Source organism: Gekko japonicus, unplaced genomic scaffold (genome assembly GCF_001447785.1).
Source record: "Gekko japonicus isolate JY-2015 unplaced genomic scaffold, Gekko_japonicus_V1.1 scaffold84, whole genome shotgun sequence".
In the NCBI taxonomy this organism is placed as follows: Eukaryota; Metazoa; Chordata; class Lepidosauria; order Squamata; family Gekkonidae; genus Gekko; species Gekko japonicus.
The window spans coordinates 2,040,834-2,059,400 of NW_015159712.1; positions in this window are offsets into that span (position 1 = coordinate 2,040,834).

Genomic DNA, 18,567 nt, shown 5'->3' on the forward strand with positions numbered 1-18,567 from the left:
GGGTTTAGTGTCAGCCACGGCCTGTAGTGCCCGGTTCAGGTCTTCTGGGTCGGAGCCCGACCGGCCGCCCAACATCAGATAGAGCTGGGTGTCATCAGCATATTGATGGCAACCCAGCCCAAACGTCCTGGCAATCTGGGCGAGGGGGCGCATGTAGATGTTAAACAACATTGGGGAAAGCACTGCCCCCTGAGGCACACCACATTCAAGTGGGTGCCTCCGGGACTGCTGTTCCCCTATCGCCACCCTCTGTCCCCGACCTTGAAGAAAAGAGGCAAGCCATTAAAGAGCAAGCCCCTGTATCCCCACGTCGGCGAGGCGGTGGGTCAGCAACTGGTGGTCGACTGTGTCAAATGTGGCTGACAGATCTAACAACAACAGTGCCTCCACACCGCCTCAATCCAGATGCCTCCGAAGGTCGTCAGTCAGGGCGACCAGCACTGTCTCTGTCCCATGACCTGGGCGAAAGCCGGACTGCACATACACACTTGGAGAATGGTGGGATCAACCTCAGCCCCTCCCTCTGGTTTCTCCTGGGTGTTTCCAAATTGGGTGTGGAATGATCACAGAAATCAGACCAGCAGACCTTCACCCCCTTTCATTCTGCTGGCTCCAGGAAGCTGCCACCAGCAGAAAGGAGGGAGGGAAGATCCACAATCCTCACAAACTGAACCGGTTCACGAACTGGAGGAGTTCAGTTCATGAACCATGAACCAGGACCAACCTCCATTTTTCCGGTTCATGCCCATCCCTATCTCTAAATGCTGATAGTGGCTCCATGACAGTGTAGCTTCTTGCAGCTGCCTCCATGTCCCTAGACAAAAAGGAATTACTTTGTAGGGAATAAATTTCCTTGCAGGAGCTGAAAGCGAATTGCGCCAAGAGCCCTTTAAACAGGCAGGGGGTAACACACTCTGCCATTGTAGGAGCTTTTGACGTTCAGGCAGGAAGATTAATATGCACTGAAAAAGGGCAGAGAAGAGAACAAGCTCACAGTTGGTTCTTCTCATTAGGCTCATTGCTGCAAGTGAATTAAAGACCCACCTGCTACTCACAGCTCTTGCTCTGCCTGCTACTGTAGAGTCTCCTATCAGAAGACAGTAGCAAAGAGATCAGGGCCTTTCGAGTGTCTGGCAGCTTTCAGTGTGTGGCATAACAGTTCTCAAAAGCTCCTTTTCTCTGCATGTGGGAGAGAAAAAGCTACTCAGCCTTCCTGGAATTCCATCCAGCCTGGCTTCTTCTCTTTCTCAGTTGCCCCTTTTCATTCTCTCTTGGTCGCCGTGGCCTCCTAACCTCGAAAGAGTATCTCCTGCTCAAGGGCTAGTGCTATATAGCTTTCTTTTACTGCGTTGCCATTGAAAGGCTCTGCTCTGTGACTGGATCTCGTTTTTTGGCTCTGTCACTCCAGCCACTGCAGGGATTAACAGACGCACATACACACTTGGGGAATGGTGGGATCAACCTCAGCCCCTCCCTCTGGTTTCTTCTGGGTGTTTCCAAATTGGGTGTGGAATGATCACAGAAATCAGACCCGCAGCATCTAAGTTAATAAACGGTTTATTAAACACACGACGTGTATTTGCGCAACAGTTCCGAGAAAGATCAAATGAAAAGCAATATAACTACAATCCTCTGACCCTGCTTTTGTTTATCCCTAAGATGTTAATGTAAGGAGAGGTGCTTTCTCTTGGAGTTCCAAGCTTTTAGAAACGGTCCATGCTACTGTGCTATGGATGGGGCTCTCCTCCATTGTCTAGCTGCACACAGTCATCATTGACAGTGAACACAAGTTAAGGTCTGAGAAAACTCCATGTCTGAAACAGTTGGATAAGAAGAGACGAAGAAGACCCCCCCCCCTTCCCATGGTCATGGGTATCTATACCGCTTTCATTCTTCTCCCTTCCTACCTGTTGCCTAAATGGCCTGCCTGTGGGTGACTCTCAAAACTTGGGGTATGCCTCCCAAGTTAAGAGCACTCCAACATGTATCCAAGTAAAATTAAATTAGGCCTATGTATACCAAGGTGCAGAAATTGGTAGTAGCACTTCACTATGGGAACAGGGAAGTTCCCAGAAATAAAGCAGGTAGAAAACAGAATCAATCCAAACCTTTATTTAGAAATGTAGATCAAGAAAAGCAGGATACACTCAAAGAGCTGAAGACACAGAGAGAGAGAGAGAGAGAGAGAGAGAGAGAGAGAGGCACAGAGCAAACCTTAACTCTGGAAACCTAACACCTAAGGAGGAAAAAGCACACAATAAAGGGGGGGGGGCAAATGAAAATGTACAGACCTATTCTGATATGACGAGGGACTCCTGCGGGTCCTGGATGGAAGGAAGAAGCAGGGCAAGGATTCAGGCTAGCTCCAGGTCTCTGGGGGTCCTGTGTTCTAAGCCACACAGGGGCAGTAGTGTGGAAGTTCAGGGGGGTGGCTCCAGCAGCAAAATTCCTGAGGGTTGTGGGGGGCTATATTTATACTGTACAAATTTTGAAGCTGAGATTGGTTTTGAACCAAAAAGTTTGAATCTCAGTGGTCAATTTGTTTCTAACTGCCAGGCAGAAAAATTATAGATGCAAAAATGACTTACCAAAGGCACTGACTGGTATAGAGGGTGGACAAACAGGTGTGAACTGGTGGTCATATCCTGGGGAAACAATAGGCTTAAGATATGGGTGATAGTTGACTTGATTTTTCTGTGCAATACAGGTGTGTTATTGTATCTGATCACTGAGAAATCACCTTCATTTTTGAGTGGGGAAGGGCTAACTGTCTTAATTTCTGTTTCGGCTATTTCCCTTTTTGTTATGTTAGGAAGTGCTTTACGAATATTCAGGCTTATTCCTTATTGTCATGCTGGGGGGGAAAGCCCTGCTGAAGACCCATTTGAATTTTACTGAAATATGGGGGCTCCCTTATGGATGTCTGTATGGTCTCATGAATGCAGTTTGAGTCCAGTGGCACCTTTAAGACCAACAAAGTTTTATTCTGGGTATAAGCTTTGGTGTGCACGCACACTTCTTCAGATACATTGAAACAGAACTAATCAATTATTGCATATAGATAGAGGGTGAGGAGGGTGTTGCCAGGAAGGGTCAATTATAGTTGAGATGCCTAATTAACTGAGCAGTAAATATTAACTAAGACTGGATGAATGTGATTGATAAGACCAATTGCCTCCATCCAGTCTTAGCTATATCTGAATCTGAAGAAGTCTGTGTGCACACGAAAGCTCATACCTTGAATAAAACTTTGTTGGTCTTAAAGTGGTTCTTCAGTGGTTCCCTGTCCTGCTACAGCTGGTTGCTGCTGCCTGTGGCCTGGGGAAAGATCGCTGACTCTTCCTACCAGCATGATGTGTATGTGTGTGGGGGACAGAACTGTCCCGGACAAGGTTTTATAATAACGTCCTCTTCCAGAAATAGCTTTCCCTCTGTTAAAAATAAAGCCTGTGAGAACATATGGACCAGTTTTATCCTGTTGCTTCTCTAAGTCATTCAGAGCAGGATATATGATCCTTCCTTCCTTCCTTTGTTGTCCTGTTGCAACAACCCTGTAAGGTAGGTTAGGCTGAGACATGATGAATGCCCAGGGTTACTGGGTGAGCTGATTGGGGTTTAACCTTTGATCTCCCTATCTCTAGACTGACAATGTAAACACTATGCTGCACTGGCTCTTCCTCATTCCAGATCCATCTTTCAAATTGCCTTCCACACTGGACAAAAAAGCAACAACCAACTACTGTCTGTCTCCTTCTCTAGATGGGAAAGGATGCATGCATCGGGAGGTGCTTTGAAAGCCTTTCCTGCAACCAATCACCTGGCTGAACTGTCAAGACAGTTGTAAGTGGCAAAGAGGCTTGCCCATTCTGCTGGGAAATTGGCCACAATAAAGCTTTCAAACACTGCTGGCTGTGCGCACTTCACTCCCCTCTGCTGTCTGAACATATGGCTGCCCAAAGTTGATGCCCAACTGTGTCTCTTTCTCCTTTTTGAAATTAGTTCATGCTCTTCTGTGATATTCTGTCCCAAACTCGGGCTATCAGTCATGCTGATGAGGGCGAGGGGGGAGGGGACAGCAGTGATATCTACATAGGCTTTTAGAGGAAGAAGAGATTGGATTTATACCCCGCCCTTCACTACCCAAAGGAGTCTCAGAGCGGCTTACAAACTCCTTTCCCTTCCCCTCCCCACAACAGACACCCTATGAGGTAGGCGGGGCTCAGAGAGCTCTTGACAGAAACTGCTCTTTTTCAAGAACAGCTCTTATCAGAGCTACGGCTTGCCCAAGGCCATCCAGCCAGGTGCAAGTGGAGCAGTGGGGAATCAAACCCGGTTCTCCCAGATTAGAGTCCACGCACCTAACCACTACACCAAACTGGCTCTGGAAATGGAAAATGTCATCTCAGTTAAAAGCTTTTGAACTCTCCAACTGCTCTGTTTTGCTGATGGGGAAGAACAGTTTCGGTTATGGGAAAACAAGGCCCTTGTTTCAACAAGCTTCTATGGGAATTAAGTTAGATGTCTAAGAGTTACTTAGATGTTAAAAAAAGTTTTGTCTATGTCAGTTTTAGCCCATATCTTAACTCTTCTTCCCTGTGTGGGAGCATTGGCAGCCAGCAGTAGAGGTGGATCATTAAGCTGTTTCCACGTGTCGAGTGCTGCAGCTGTAGCCGGGCCAAGATTTAACTGGCTGAGATTATGAAGGTCATTGCCTGGCAGTGGATCAGAGGATGCTGGCTATACTGACTGGCAGAGCCATGTGCCCCCAATACACCTGCCTGCCCTTGGCCTGGCTGCAGCTTACCTGACTCTACTAACCCTTTGCCTGAAGGATTATTAATTTACAGTTAATGGGGAGAAGTGACCCTTTCTGTATCACAATGTTTAGCTTGGCTAAGAGGCCAAGAAATCTTCCCTGTGCCTGTCAATGTCCTGGACAAGGCCAATGGATTCTCTAGACACAATTTCCTTTCTGTTGCTGCCAGCCCAGCTCCACGTTTCCCACATCAGCAGTTCAGGTGAGTGCCTCTGAAAAGGCGACCACTGGGTTTCTCTATCTTCCAGCTCCACCTGCATCTTCACAGACTGCATGCCTTGTCCTGTGTGCTATTGTTTGCATTCAGGATGCTCTGCTTTTGTGTACCAGCAGTCGTCCCTTTGACTGGCAGGTGTCTTTTGATCATCTCCTCCAGCTCTGAGTGGGCTGACTGTTTGGAAGAGTGATATTTCTCTCCTGATATTTATCTTTCTCCCTTTTCTCCCTTTTAATCCTTTGGCTTCAGAGCCAAATGAAAGCTCCTCCATTCTGCCCAGGAGCCCCAGAAGGCAGCAGTGAAGAGACAAATTTCATCTTTGCTGATCTGAAATAACATCCTGGTAGCCTTCTACCCCCCCAAAAGCTGTTGCTCTGCTAATCCATTTCAGAAGACTGAGTTTCATCTCTTCTGGCTGATGGAAACTGTGCTATTCTCCAGACCTCTCTAGAGTCCAAAATGCATCTTTGATAAGGAGGAAAATTATGAAAACCATTGCCAGCTAAGGTTTCCTCTGCAGAAATTGGAAAAGAAGCAAGTAAACTGTATAATTGTGTGTGTGTGTGTGTGGGGGTATCACTGAGTACGGCAGTCTTCCTAGGAAGGAGTTCTGCACAGCTGTCGCTAATCCACTCTGATGACAATATCAGAACAATTGCTTCTGATGTTGGCAAATCACTGTTTTCACCTTTCACATCGTTAAATACATTTTCTGGGAAACTGCAATTCTTGCCACAGTAAGTAGAACTATTATATGTGTTTCAGTATGAGAGTATTTGTGTGCGCGCGTGTGTGCGTGTGTGCCTGGAAGTCATGGTTGACTTCTGGCAACCCCTAGTGGGGTTTGGAAGTTTCAGAGAGGTGGCTTACTATTGCCTTCCTCTTTTTCTCAGCCCTGGTATTCTTTGGAGGTCTCCCTTCCAAATACTTCCCAGAGTCAGCCCTGCTTAGCTTCTGAGATCTGATGAGATTGGGCTTGCCCGGGCTATCCAGGTCAGGGCTATTACATCTTCCACAAACACAGTAATAATGATAACAAACCAGGGCTTGAACTGGGAGTTCTAACAATAATAATGATAACCCAGAACATGGGCTGGGAGTTCTAACTTCCGTTCCACATGTATAACCACTAAAACAAATGAACGTTCTATGACCCTGCATGTAAAAGGTGTATGTGTGTGGGGGAAGCATCCTTTTACTACTTTGTTAGATCATGGGGATATATTACCATCCTCCACCCTCTATTCTTAATATTAACAAAGGTTGGAAAAGAGGGAGAGAAATTAAGGGGTAGAGAAGAAAAGTTTGATTTATGTTGCTGAAACACACAAACTATTGCTTTGCAAGATCTGGCTTAGCTGGGTGCAAGGAGGGGAAGAGAGAAAGGCTAGACTATTGGAGAAAACTAACTTGTTAGCAGGCTGCAGGCTGGCAATTACTGTAGCAGCCATCAGTGTGCTGTTGTGTCTTGCTCTAATGCTAGATTGGCTGATGGGTTTAACAAGCTTGCTTCAGTCTTGCAGAAAGGTGAGTCTAGCCGATCAAATGCCTTTTACTGGGATCAGACTTTCCTATGCCCCTAGTGGCTGCAGCCAGAACTGCATCAAAAGGGAAGTCATTGGAAAGGCATTGGGCTGGTTTCAGCATGAATTGGCTTCAGGGGCTCTTCAGCTGACTTAGGCCCCCCTAAATTTTGTCTCCCCCCAGCCCTCCCCTGTTGGTGAGCCTGTGCAGAAGTTCTGTGTTTATTCTTTTCAACATATGCAATAAGGTATACCTTAGCAGTCTATTCCTAGTGGGAAAATCCCTGTTTGGTTTTAGTAGTTCTTATTTCTTTTATATCTGAGTCCACAGTGAGCTAATTTTCACATATGCCTCTGGATTAAAACCTTCTGCCTTACCCGTACAAATGTCTGATATACACTGCTGGTAAACAGATATTTTAGTTCTACAAGAGAAACTGAGGTGCCTTCATGTGCCTAGGGGGCAGCAAGAAGAGTATTAATTTTCATGTATTAATTATCAAGTGCCCATTTTGGAGTGGTGGCAGACAACTGCTACAAGTTCTATGGTGTTCTACTAGAGGGATCATCCAAACTAGGAGGCCTCTCCTCTGATCCTAGGCTTCCCATATCTAAACTATGAAAATGTATAAAGAAAACAGAGTCTGGTCTTCTAATCATTCGTAACTTCATTGAAACACAACAATATTTCATTTAATGTTAAAACTGTTCCTATCAAAACATTTTCAAATGGTATCTATATTTTAAAAGATAAACATTATTGTTATCCCCCAAAATGATGCGTATGTGTACAAAGTTGAATGTATGTATATTCTTTGAATAGGTGGACAGTTTAGCTTACAAGTGATTGGCTGAGCTAACATTGCTATCCTAACAACACTTTCCTGGGAGATAGGCCCGTTAAATAGAACTCAATAGGTTTCTGAGAAGATCTGCTTAGATTGGCACCATAACACATTAGCTGATTCAGTATTTGATTTCCTGGTGTGTCCTTGTGAACTACCAGTCATAAAGCCAGATTCATGCTGCAGAAAAAGAACTCACTGTGAAGGTCTGCAAAATACTACATCTGCCTTCCCCCATAAGATCCGAAGAGTATGAAATGTCTGTTTAATACTACTTGGTATATGTTTTCAGATGTGCCATCCTAAAGCTTTTTCCCTAATGGAACCAAACCTGTGCCTAAATTAAACTGTATATAATTTTCTTCTCATTCACAAAGTCAAATATTTTTTTGAAAGAGCAGGCTGGCAACTCCATTGTGTTCCTGGTCTTCCCCAGCATACCTTTATGAAGATTTAATTGTACAATGAAGTGCACTGCTATCTCGCACCTCAAAAATATATTATAGCATTGGAAAAAGTGCAGGAAAGGGCAACTAAAATAATTAAGGGGATGGAATGGAATACCTTCCCTATGAAGAATGGTTAAAGAGGTTAGGGCTCTTTAGCTTGGAGAAACAATGACTGAAGGATGACATGATAGAGGTTTACAAAATTATGCATGGGATAGAGAAGGTAGAGAAAGAAGTACTTTTCTCCCTTTCTTACAATACAAGAACTCATGGGCACTCAATGAAATTAATGAGCAGTAGGTTTAAAACAAATAAAAGGAAGTACTTAAGAACATAAGAACATAAGAGACACCAATGTTGGATCAGCTGAAGGCTGAAAACTTAAGCATGCATTCTTGGCAATAAATTCCACTGAAAGCTTAGGACTGATTACAAAGTCACACAAAATCACAAAGTCCTTGAGATCTTTGGATCTCACATACACTAGGAATCCCAAGCTTCCCAGGCATGCGTGAACAAAAGAACATAAGAAAAGCCATGTTAGTTCAGGCCAATGGCCCATCCAGTCCAAACCTCTGTGTCACACAGTGGCCAGAAATACCAGTGCCATCAGGAAGTCCACCAGTGGGGCCAGGACATTAGAAGCCCTCCCACTGTTGACCCCCCCCCCAAGCACCAAGAAGACAGAGCATCACTTGCCCCAGAGCCCCTATCTATACCTTGTGGCTAATAGCCACTGATGGACCTCTGCTCCATATGCTTATCTAATTCCCTTTTGAAGCCGTCCATGCGTGTAGCCAAAGAGTAATTAACATGTCGAATTCCCAAAGAGTAATTAACACCCAAAGAGTAATTAACATGTCGAATTCCCTGCCACAAGAAGTGATGGCAGCTACATGCACAGACAGCTTCAAGAGGGGTTTAGATAAACATATGGAGCAGAGGTCCATCAGCCACAATTTATAGCCACAAAGTATAGATGGAACACTATGGCTGCAGTCACACACACTAAATGATCCACTTTCAATCCACTTTCATTGCAATTTCCAACTGGATTTTACTGTGTGAACTGGCAAAATCCAATTGGAAAATGCATTGAAAGTGGATTGAAAGTAGATTATTAGTGTGTGTGACCACAGCCTATGTTTGGAGAAGTGATGCTCTGTATTCTTGGTGCTTAGGGGGAAACAATGGGAGGGCTTATGGAGTTCTGGTCCCACTGGTGGACTTCCTGATGGCACCTGGGTTTTGGCCACTGTGTGACACAGAGGGTTCGACTGGATGGGCCATTGGCCTGAACTAACATGGCTTTTCTTATGTTCTTTTGTTCACGCATGCCTGGGAAGCTTGGAATTCCTAGTGTATGTGAGATCCAAAGATCTCAAGGACTTTGTGATTTTGTGTGATTTTTTGTGACTTTGTAATCAGTCCTAAGCTTTCAGTGGAATTTATTGCCAAGAATGCATGCTTAAGTTTTCAGCCTTCAGCCAAATTTATTTAATCTCAGACACTCCTTTTAAGACATGAGAGTGTTCCTGCTCTAGAGAGTACCCATGATCCTAGGCAGGATGTTAGCTTGGGGCTATGTCTGCTATGCATGGAAGTTTATACTGTTCTCCAGTAATGAGTCAGGCAGCTGGGCTGGGAGGAGGCCATAATGTGGGTCTCCAGATGTTTTCTAGCAGGATTTGGTGCACTGTGAACACAGCTGATCAAAGCTTCTTGTTACCTGATGTACAGATGCCAATTACAGAGCAGCCAGGAAGAAATAAATGCTTCCTTCTCCAGCTGTTCCTGGGATTACTAGCCTTGAGATTTAACAACTGGTCATTTTTCAAATAAATGGCTCATTGCCAGAAAGTAGGCAGCAATAATTTTCTGATCTTTGAGTGTGTATTAGATGAGTCTCTTATCATTAAGAAGCTCATGATTAGCAAGAGTTGCAATGTTCTTTTAAACTAGGTCATGTATGCTGAAGACTGCACTGCGCGAAATCAGCAGTCTTGTACTTGAGCTTCAAGGAAGAAGGTTTTGCTCCTGAGATTTGGGATGAATACTAGAGCATGACTATAGCTGTGATAGAATCAGCCAGTATCATAATGCCCCTGCATAAATCAATGGTGCGTCCTCATTTGGAATACTGTGTACAATTCTGGTCACCACACCTCAAAAAGGATATTATAGCATTGGAAAAAGTACAGAAAAGGGCAACTAGAATGATAAAAGGGTTGGAACACTTTCCTATGAAGAAAGGTTAAAGTGCTTGGGGCTCTTTAGCTTGGAGAAATGACGGCTGAGGGGCCACATGATCGAGGTTTATAAGATTATGCATGGATAGAACAGGTCGAGAAAGAAGTACTTTTCTCCCTTTCTCACTATACAAGAACTCGTGGGCACTCAATGAAATTGCTGAGCAGTTGGGTTAGAACAGATAAAAGGAAGTACTTCTTCACCCAAAGAGTGAATAACACATGGAATTCACTGCCACAGGAGGTGGTGGTGGATACAAGCATGGACAGCTTCAAGAGGGAATTGGATAAAATTTTGGAGTAGAGGTCCATCAGTGGCTATTAGCTACAAGGTATAGCTAGGAACTCTCGGTGTGGGCCAAGTGATGCTCTGTATTCTTGGTGCTTGGGGGGGGGGGCAACAGTGGGAGGGTTTCTAGTGCCCTGGCCCCACTGGTGGACCTCCTGATGGCACCTGGTATTTTTGGCCACTGTGTGACAGAGTGTTGGACTGGATGGACCATTAGCCTGTTCCAACATTGGCTACTCTTATGTTCTTATGTTCACCATATTTAGACCCTGTTTTCTTCCTCTGAAATTACACTGGGGACTGACTTGCATCTGGAAAGGGGGAAATGACATGTGGGGAAAAACTCCCCCGAGTGGGATTCTATCATCCCTTCACATCACTGCAAGACTAGTCTCTTCCATCTCACCGATGTTTATTCTAGTAGTGCAAGGCCAGAGGCACCTTGGCTTGTGGGGTGGTTGGTGGTTGGGAGGGACAACAATGATATGACATCCTGTGAATGTTCAGTCCAGTTTTGGAGTTTAATCAGCATGGGGGAGATAGAGAATACATTTCAAAATAAAATAAAACAAGAGAGTCTACAAAAGCATCACACGACACACTTCTGCTCTTATAAACTCTGTGGTTCAATTTAGATGTTAAACAAAATCATGGCTTCTTTTAATTATGGTTATTTTGAGGAACCAGGATTCTGCTCACAGATGATCACTCAAATCCTAATTTTGACCAATGAAAGGAACTGGGGCAGGTGCAACTTTCTCTGCCTGTAAGGATTGAAGCCAATGTTTTCCCCAGGATTAGGTGAGGCTGCACTTGCGAGGAGGTGGGCAAAACTGGTTTGGGCTATCTGCAGCTGCTTTGGGTACTCAAACATCAATGGATGGCCTCCGTGTCAGTAGAGGGTGCATCCATTAATAGTATTTCTCTGCTGGAGACGGGGAATTCCCTAGTATCTTCATGGGAAGACAAATATGTATGAGGGAATTTTGGCCTTCATAGTAACAAACAAAATGGTAATAACAAATACAACACCATGAAAGAGGAGACATTCCTGCTACACCACTCTCCACACCCAGCCACCACAGGGTGGGTTCAGTTTTCACTGGACACACCACCCCATTGGCCTTCATGTCAATGTTCTTAGTCAATGTTTGTGTTCCTCAAGGTCCTTTAGCCATTTCCTTATGCAGTTTCATAAGACCCATGAAAAACTCTCCTTGTTTGGTTTTAATTCCATCCTTCATACTCCTGTGGTGAAAAAAAATCTCCTGCATTTGCTGTGTATTGCTAAGCAATGATAGTATCCCATAAAATATGACTTGAGCTTCTTAGCATAAAGACCCAAATGGAATTGCAGGGAGCCCTATCTGAATTTAGGCCTGGGAAATGTGGAGGAACTGAAAGACCTGGAAGGTGCTATCTAAGATGTAGCACGTAACAAAAACTGCTCTGTTAGCTTGGTGATGAATCCCTAGTATATATCTTACCAATTCAGACATGTTGTTTTGCCTATCAGCACTATGGGCTCCTTTGATATGCTTTGAGGATTGAGCATACATGATCCCAGGTTGTTCAGAAAGCTAGGTCATAGCCTTCACCCCTTTTTTCTTTAAAAATACATGATTTGTCTGAGGACTTACTGGCCTCCAGGAAGCATACAATGTAGAAGGGAAAGAAACAATTTATACACCATGGAGTCTGTGACAACTGGCATGGTGTATATTTCTTACTTGGAAAGCTGTACCTGAAAACAAAAATGTAGTGTAATAACCCTTAATGGCAACCATAACCTCTGGGGAGTTCTTAGCATTGTTTTCTTCTCATGTACTCTCTCTGGAGTCTAGAGCCAGTATTTTACTTGTTCAGTTTGGCTGTTACCACAAAATCACCTCCTCTACTTTCTAGGGATTGAGGCTGTAACTGTTCATGAGGGGCTGACTCAACCAGCATTTGTTAGCTAAAGTAAAGCCAGATGCCCCATAAACAATACTCTAAGAAACAGTTCGTATATACACACAGCTAGTATTCAAGACCTGAGAGAAGCTGAGTTGCTGTCGTAATTGTAGTAGAAACAAACGTTCTCCTCTGTGATCTCTCTTGTTTTCCATTCACACATTTACAGTAGTGCTCAGTTTCCTAACAATCTGCTGTCCTTGCAGCTGAGTCCAGTGATTTTTGAAGACACCTGAGTTCCAGCGCATGCAAACTATTGACAATACTGGTAAGAGTTTCTTCTGTTCACTTCAGGGATGTTAATAGCTCTTTAGGGTGCAAAAGGACGCAGGCATCAAGAGTTCCCAGTTTTGAAAGCCAAGAGGTAAGTGGATCGGTATGTGTACCAGAGGTCTCTATTAGGGATCTGGCCCCCTTGGTTTCTTATCTGTCGTACATGGCACAGTTTTGGGTGATAGCTGTATTTTTATCCTTTGTAGCTTGCTCTTTTCAATGACAATCAGCATTTTTTTTTTGTTACAAGTAGGTCTGCCTGATATTTGCACATGACACTATAAAGTGGTATCTTTTGGAAGAACCATTTTGATGAAAGCCAACATTCCCTCTTTTATTGTGATTGTTTTCTTTTACACATAAATTGACTGTCTCTTGATTTCCCAGTTCTGACACTCCCAGGGTTGCCATAACAACAGGCGTTAAGAGCTTGTTGACATTGCCCTGTTGTACTAATTGCACAATTTCCTGCTGCTGTTACAAGCCAGTTGTTCCTTTTAAAAATCTGAAATTGCTTTTGGCTGGTCCATTTGTTACCTCGCTGCCTCCTTGGGTCTGGTAAGGGGCTTAAAGGAGAGAACAAATCAACCAGAAAAGCCCCAGGGAAAGGTTGTTTAGCCCTGTGGAGCGCAGGACTGGCTGACTCATGCATGGCAGGCAAAATGCAATTGGGCCACTGCCACCTTCCTCCCCATCCACATCTGCAGGCGGAAAATAGGTGCTTTTGTTTTCCATTAAGTGAACAAGGAATTCCGATTAGGCCTTTGAAGAAAGCCAGAGAAGCGGGTCTAAAATGACACATTGATTTGGGATGTTTCAAGCTTTCACCTTGGCCTGTTCTGCCTGGATTTCTTCCTGGCAGATGCCATAGGTGCCATAGATGTCTTCCCTAGCAGATGGTCCATGCTTTGATAAAGCTGCTCCCAAGGTGAAAGCTGATCACTGGACCAAGTGGATATTGGGATTCAGAACAGCTTCAGATGTTACCTTGCTGCACAAAGGCAGAATGTGCAAGGTCCCTGTGCTTTCTGTTGTGGGATTTGTACATCTCAGAGCTGCAAGGATCTGTGAAGGCTGTACTTATACAGGGCACTATTTCAGAGGAAGTTCTGGAAATGTTGTCCCTGTTATTTTAGTCCACCCCCACCCCGATCATTGCCACTGATGATCTACTGGGGGCAAATAGAAGGGCTTCTAGACTAAGCCTCCACCTAATGTTAGTGAGGGGTTGGAGCCTGCCCCAGGAATACTACAGAAGAAGCCCCAGCAGGCACTCTTTCTCCCCCTCGCTCTGAGGCTCCCAAACTCTGCTGCTGATCTGTTGTGAGGAAAGAATACTGAGGTTTTGTTCCATGTGGACCTTCATTCTTCCTAACCCGGTAGTACTGTGACAGTTCCTGTTGCTGTTGTCACAATACTAATCTGTGAAGTAGAGATGGTGGGACCTTTTGTAGCACTCAGACCACCAGCTTAGAACTGCTAAAGACATGTATGTCTTTCCCATGCACCTGCTTCATGTACAATAAATAGTCAAATCTGAGGTCCTCAGGTGTGTTATGCAGCTTTATGATCACCGACCGTAAGGATTATGTCTAACTCCTCTCTGTGTGACTGTATTCAGCTAATTCTGAATAGTGCAAAGGCATGCCATTGCTGTGGCTGATCCACTGGAAACTGGAGTGGTAAAATAGTGCCATCATGTTTGGTATTTAGTGGTGGTAGCCTCAGCTGAGGACTCAAATTTTATATCTCCCCACTCCTCCTGATTGTGAACACCTCTCCCCTGGTGGGGTTTGAGTATTAGGTGGACTCTTGGCTCTGAGCAACCCCATCTTTCTGCTTACACTGAGGACCCAAATTTATACCCTCCCAACCCTCATGATTGTGAAGATCTCTCCCCTGGTGGGGTTTTGGTGTTAGGTGGATCCAGGACTCTGAGCCACCCTGTTTTTCTGCTCATGCTGAGCAGAGGGGCTTAGCTACTGGATGCCTTAGCTGAGGACCACCATTTAAACCCTCCATCCTGATTGTGAGCACCTCTCTCCTGCTGGGGTTTGGGTGTTAGGCGGTCTAAGGGCTCTGAGCCACCCTGTCTCTCTACTCATACCAAGCATAGGGGCTTAGCTACTGGGTGCCTCAGCTGAAGACCCACATTTATAGCCCTCTGTCCCTCCTGATTGTGAACGCCTTTGTGTGCCATGAGAGTGAAAGTGGCTGCTCATCGTGGGGAGAAATCATCCACCCCTGCATCCCAGAGGCCCCCATCCCCAGGCACCAAACCCATCCCACCAGCCCACTGGAGTTCGGCCCTAGCAGGGCATCATTGGGGTCTCAGAGCCTCTTCCCCTGATTTGTTCCTGAGACTTTCCACACAGGCAAAAGGGTTGTCAGTACTGCACAGACACGAGTAGTTGCTAACACTCATTCTGACAGCAGTGATTCAGAGGGAGGGTGGGTGGGTGGGTGGGGGAAGCATCCTCCCTTTCTACATTCCAACTCCCTGTTGCTGCTTCCGCCTCGAGTACACCCCTTTGCGGCCCCTCCCAGCCCAGCACCAGAAAGCAGCTGTGCCTCCCACCTTCTCCAATCCTGGGGCCCCATTTCCAGCCCACAGTTTGGAAACGTTTCTCCACCCTCCCCAGTGACCCCTGTGTGGCAGAGTGCCAGATGTGCTGCATCCATGTCCAGAGGGGTGCAACCCCCCTAAACTTGTTCTCCTCCTCCCTCCACAGGTACCTGCAAAGGGTGCACCCAACTATGTTGCTGCCAGAGGAAAGCGTGGCAGCCAGTGGGAGAAAGAAGAGACCCACTTCCTCTCAGTACAGAGGGGGAGCAGGAGGCTCCTCCAACAAAGGCTCCCTGCACCTGGGGTGCTGTGGGTTCCCAGGCAGGCCACCCTTCAAGAGGTCATTCCCCCAGGGACACTGACAGGGCCATCCAAAAGGTCTACGTGGAGGGCCCAGGAAGCAGTCACTCACCTCGTTGGCAAAATGATTGCCGTGGATGGCCAATCCTTCTCCCTTGTGGAGGATGTAGTCTTTCACTGGCTACTGCAACAACTGGCCCTCTGGTGTCCTGTCCCCTCGTACAACAGCACAGGACAAAATATGGCAGAATAGCCTGTGCATTTGACTTTACTCCTTTTTCCAATGTGATAGAAAAAATGGTTATGAAACATTGGCATTTATTAAGCGAAGTACCTGGCTGCAATATGACACCTTTTATAGGTTTTAGATGCACCAAGAACATCAAGGATTTGGTGGTCCATTCAGGCATGGGGAAGAAGTATGTAGAGTGGGCATTACTGCTGTGGAGGGTGTTTAGTGTGCCCCCTAGTGTTAGAAACTCAGGAGTTTAATCCTGTTGGTCTGAATTTTTTAGTATCCCTTAAGTTTCTATATAATTGTAACTCTCATAATGTAGTCTATGTCATCTCATGTGCCTGTTAGAAAATGTATGTGACAGGCAAAACCGGGAACACACAGTGTGACAAGATTACAAGTAACAAAGTAACACTATGTGCAATATTTACTGCTTACTGATTATTTGTTGTTGTTCTGTCGCACAGTCGAGTCCGACTCTTTGCGACCCCATGGATCATCTCCCGCCAGGCCCTCCTGTCTTCTGCCGTCCTCTGAAGTTGGCTCAATTTCATGTTTGTTGCATCGATGACACTGTCTAACCATCTCATCCTTTGCCGTCTTCTTTGACCTTCAATCTTTCTGATTATTAGGATTTACTATAATATAGCATATGAAATTCCAACAATATAATTTTACAATAATTCAAAGGTATGTCTCCAATTGTTCACAAATATGAAGCTTCACAAGGAAGGAACAATAAAGGTTAACACCTATTTCAAAGCTTGTAAAAGTAGCAAAAAAGTGGGTTTTTTTTAGTTGCTCCCAATATTTAACTGTAGACAGTGTAGTCCAATTACAATGGGGATGCTATCAATGACTAACATGTGTCCAGGTTTTCTGCATGTTTCGGTAGCCTTCTTCCAGGTTGTGAGTTATCAATGGAACTACATAATGTATGTGGGAAGTACCACACGCCTGGTCAAGATTCACATTTTAGAACACAGCTCCTGCATAAAAAACAAAATTATGGAGGCACCTTTGGTCTCACTTTATGTTGAAAATGGCTACTCTGTGGATTGATATGTTTATTGTAATCTTTAAGTATAGAGTCTGAGATCCTACCTTTTGTGATGTCTCTTTAATAGTCTTAACAGGTGTTGGTTTGTACTGTCCTTGAGTAATTACGAATGTAGAGGCTGTGTGTGTAAATTGAGATACTATTCTCCTGAAAATTGTGCTTGTGAGAACATTGAATATTCATATTGGTAAGTGTTTTGGCAAGGGTTTGATAAGTTTTTCAAATAATTTTTAAATTATGGTTGGAGTGTGTGTGTATGTGTGTATTTAGGAGTGATAACATTGCACGTATGGACAACGTTCTATCCCCTCATTGAAAAAGTTTTTGGAAATGGATTTGTAACAGGGTGGCAGGCTCTGTCAGAGGTGGAATGGAGGTGTCCTTTCAACAGTCTTTACGTATGCACTTTTGAAACTGAATTATTTGGAACATTCATCTGGTGTACTCTGAAACTAACGAGTTGGAAACGTTCATTCGGCACAGGCACTTTATTCCATTAAGAAATTTGGATGAGAATGGAAATGCTTATGGACTGAGTATATATGGATCATGGTCTGATTGACTGGTGTATGAATTACATTGTTATAAATATAGATTGTGTACAAGAGTATCTTTATTAATTGTAATACACAAATAATATATTTGTTTCATAATAATTTGTTCACAGTTCTGTTTTTGCATTAACCATCTTTCTGTGAATCTCTCATTGGTTATTTGTGATACAGAGCAGCTTGAGGGAATGGATGGGCAGAGGCAATAGTGTCCATGGCTACATGGTCACAAACACTGGAGCCAACATGCTGGCTCAAGAGTGCCTGATGCACATGCTTCAGCTGGTGATGAAGAATGATCTGGGGCTGGGGAGTACTCTCAAGGCCACCTGGGATGCTACCCCCCTCAAGATGTGGTCCTTTGCTTAATACCCAGCTGAGCTCTCAGGAGCAGGAGACAGAGCTGCTAGAGGGGTGAGTGTTTTTTTACTTGCTTTCAGCTGAGGGGATTCAGCTGAGGATATCGTGTAGGAAGACTGTGTTTGGGAGTGTGTGAAAGTGCTTAGAGTTGTTGCAGAGTCCTGGCTGCTTGAGAGAGGGAGAGGAAGGGGCATTGTTTGACTGTGATTGACTGTAATTCAGTATTTAAGAAAGCACCTTGCCAGAGGCATGAGCCGAAGGGCAAGCTAAAGGGCTCTTTGCCTGTGGCTCTTAGCCTAGGGACTCTGTAAGAAGCCCAAGAAGAGCCAGAAAGCCAAGGCCCTAGGCTCTTTGTCTTCCCTATAAAGTAATTTGACTTTGACAAGAAAAACCACATAAATCCAAAGGGTTTTAAAAGGGGGATTATATTTACTTATTTTAAAAGAATTATGAAGCCAGAATGCCAGCAGGGGGTTGGGGGCTATCCAGTGTTTTGCACGGAGTGTCACATGTATGACTATCTGCCCACTGGACAGAAGTCTTGGGTGTGTGCTCGGTGCAAGGAGCTCCTGGTTCTCAGGGAACATGTTTGCTCCCTTGAGGCCAAGGTGGCTGACCTGGAGAAGCAGAGACAGTCAGTTAGGCACACAGAAAAGACTCTTGGGGACTTGTTAGATAAGTCCCACTCTGGATCTGGCAGCCCCGCTGCTGTCAGGGAGCATGAGGGTTAAGGAGAAACAGGGAACCGTGTTGAGGATAAAGGGAATGTGCCCTCAGAAGGGACCTCTTCCCCAGCTGGTGAGCAGGTATCCTTTCACACCAAGGAACCATCCCTGGCCAGGGTGGGAGGGGGGGCTCTTGGTACTTGGTGATTCGATCCT